Here is a 3,103-nt window from a genome sequence, read left to right as displayed (position 1 = left end):
TACATATATATCAAAGTATGTTCAAAATATATTTACAATACTTTTAATACATTTTGATGTTTTAAGTTTATTAAGCCAGCTGTCCTCGTTAGTAACCTACAACTAGTTGTCCACAGTTAGACGTACAGAAATAAATCGATAAATATTATCTTGAATCAATCCACGACCCAGTGTATACGTATTTCAGTATTGATCACAACTCAAACTATATATATATTTTGGAATCAACCTCAACCCTGTATAGCTAACTCCAACATTCACATATAGAGTGTCTATGGTTGTTCCGCAATATATATATAGATGGGTTGACATGATAGGTCGAAACATTGTATACGTGTCTATGGTATCTTAAGATTATATAATATACAATATAAGTTGATTAGGTTATGGTTGGAATAGATTTATTACTAACTTTCACGTAGGTAAAATGAGTAGTTTTTATCAATCTTGTTTTACTCGCCATTTCTACGTTTCTAATCCGTTTTGAGTGATTCCAGTGGCCACGGTTTCATATTGAACTTAAATTTATGAATCTAAATAGAAAAAGTATAAGTTTATAGTCAGAAATACAAGTTACAAGTCATTTTTGAAAGAGGTAGTCATTTCCGTCGAAAGAACGACATCTTGATGACCATTTTGAAAAACATACTTTCACTTTGAGTTTAACCATGATTTTTGGATATAGTTTCATGTTCATAAGAAAAATCATTTTTCTAGAAGTATAGCTTTTAAATCAAAGTTCTTCTTAGCTTTTAATTATCCCAACCAAAACAGCCCCCGGTTTTACTACGACGGCGTATATCCAGTTTTTTGGTGTTTATCGTGTTTCCGGGTTTTAAATCATTAAGTTAGCATATCATATAGATATAGAACATGTGTTTAGTTGATTTTAAAAGTCTAGTTAGAAGGATTAACTTTATTTGCGAACAAGTTTAGAATTAACTAAACTATGTTCTAGTGATTACAAGTTTATAACGTTGAATAAGACAGCTTTTTATGTATGAATCGAATGATGTTATGAACATCATTACTACCTCAAGTTCCTTGGATAAACCTACTGGAAATGTGAAAAATGGATCTAGCTTCAAAGGATCCTTGGATGGCTTGAAAGTTCTTGAAGCAGAATCACGACACGAAAACAATTTCAAGTAAGATTTCCACTTGAAATAAGATTGTTATAGTTATAGAAATTGAATTAAAGGTTGAATATGATTATTACCTTGTGTTGGAAAGATAACCTACTATAAGTAACAAAGGTTTCTTGATCTTGGATGATTACTTGGAATGGATTTAGAAAACTTGGAAGTAAACTTGCAATCTTGGAAGTATTCTTGATTTTATGAAACTAGAACTTTTGGAATTTATGAAGAACACTTAGAACTTGAAGATAGAACTTGAGAGAGATCAATTAGATGAATAAAATTGAAGAATGAAAGTGTTTGTAGGTGTTTTTGGTCGTTGGTGTATGGATTAGATATAAAGGATATGTAATTTTGTTTTCATGTAAATAAGTCATGAATGATTACTCATATTTTTGTAATTTTATGAGATATTTCATGCTAGTTGAAAAATGATGGTTCCCACATGTGTTAGGTGACTCACATGGGCTGATAAGAGCTGATCATTGGAGTGTATATACCAATAGTACATACATCTAAAAGTTGTGCATTGTACGAGTACGAATACGGGTGCATACGAGTAGATTTGTTGATGAAACTGAACGAGGATGTAATTGTAAGCATTTTTGTTAAGTAGAAGTATTTTGATAAGTGTCTTGAAGTCTTTCAAAAGTGTATGAATACATATTAAAACACTACATGTATATACATTTTAACTGAGTCGTTAAGTCATCGTTAGTCGTTACATGTAAATGTTGTTTTGAAACCTTTAGATTAACGATCTTGTTAAATGTTGTTAACCCAATGTTTATAATCTCAAATGAGATTTTAAATTATTATATTATCATGATATTATGATGTACGAATATCTCTTAATATGATCTATATATATTAAATGTCGTTACAACGATAATCGTTACATATATGTCTCGTTTCAAAATCATTAAGTTAGTAGTCTTATTTTTACATATGTAGTTCATTGTTAATACACTTAATGATATATTTACTTATAATTTAACATAATTAACCAAGTGTATCAATATCTTAATATGATTCATATGTACCTAGTAAGACGTTATAACGATAATCGTTATATATATCGTTTTCGAGTTTCTTAATTTAATAGTCTCATTTTTATGTATATAACTCATTGTTAAAAAACCTAATGAGATACATACTTATAATAAAATCATGTTAACTATATATATAACCATATATATGTCATTGTATAGCTTTTACAAGTTTTAACGTTCGTGAATCACCGGTCAACTTGGGTGGTCATTTGTCTATATGAAACCTATTCCAATTAATCAAGTCTTAATAAGTTTGATTGCTTAACATGTTGGAAACACTTAATCACGTAAATATCAATTTCATTTAATATATATAAACATGGAAAAGTTCGGGTCACTACAGTACCTACCCGTTAAATAAATTTCGTCCCGAAATTTTAAGCTGTTGAAAGTGTTGACGAATCTTCTAGAAATAAATGCGGGTATTTCTTCTTCATCTGATCTTCATGCTCCCAGGTGAACTCGGGTCCTCTACGAGCATTCCATCGAACCTTAACAATCGGTATCTTGTTTTGTTTAAGTCTCTTAACCCCACGATCCATTATTTCGACGGGTTCTTCAATGAAGTGAAGTTTTTCATTGATTTGGATTTCATCCAACGGAATAGTGAGATCTTCTTTAGCAAAACATTTCTTCAAATTTGAGACGTGGAAAGTGTTATGTACAGCCGCGAGTTGTTGAGGTAGCTCCAGTTGGTAAGCTACTGGTCCGACACGATCTATAATCTTGAATGGTCCAATGTACCTTGGATTTAGTTTCCCCCGTTTACCAAATCGAACAACGCCTTTCCAAGGTGAAACCTTAAGCATGACCATTTCTCCAATTTCAAACTCTATATCTTTTCTTTTACTGTTCGCGTAGTTCTTTTGTCGACTCTGGGCGGTTTTCAATCTTTGTTGAATTTGGATGATT

The sequence above is a fragment of the Rutidosis leptorrhynchoides genome, chromosome 7 (assembly GCF_046630445.1).
Source record: "Rutidosis leptorrhynchoides isolate AG116_Rl617_1_P2 chromosome 7, CSIRO_AGI_Rlap_v1, whole genome shotgun sequence".
NCBI classification, from domain to species: domain Eukaryota; kingdom Viridiplantae; phylum Streptophyta; class Magnoliopsida; order Asterales; family Asteraceae; genus Rutidosis; species Rutidosis leptorrhynchoides.
The sequence above is the reverse complement of the archived record's forward strand: the minus strand, read 5'-3'. Positions refer to the sequence as shown.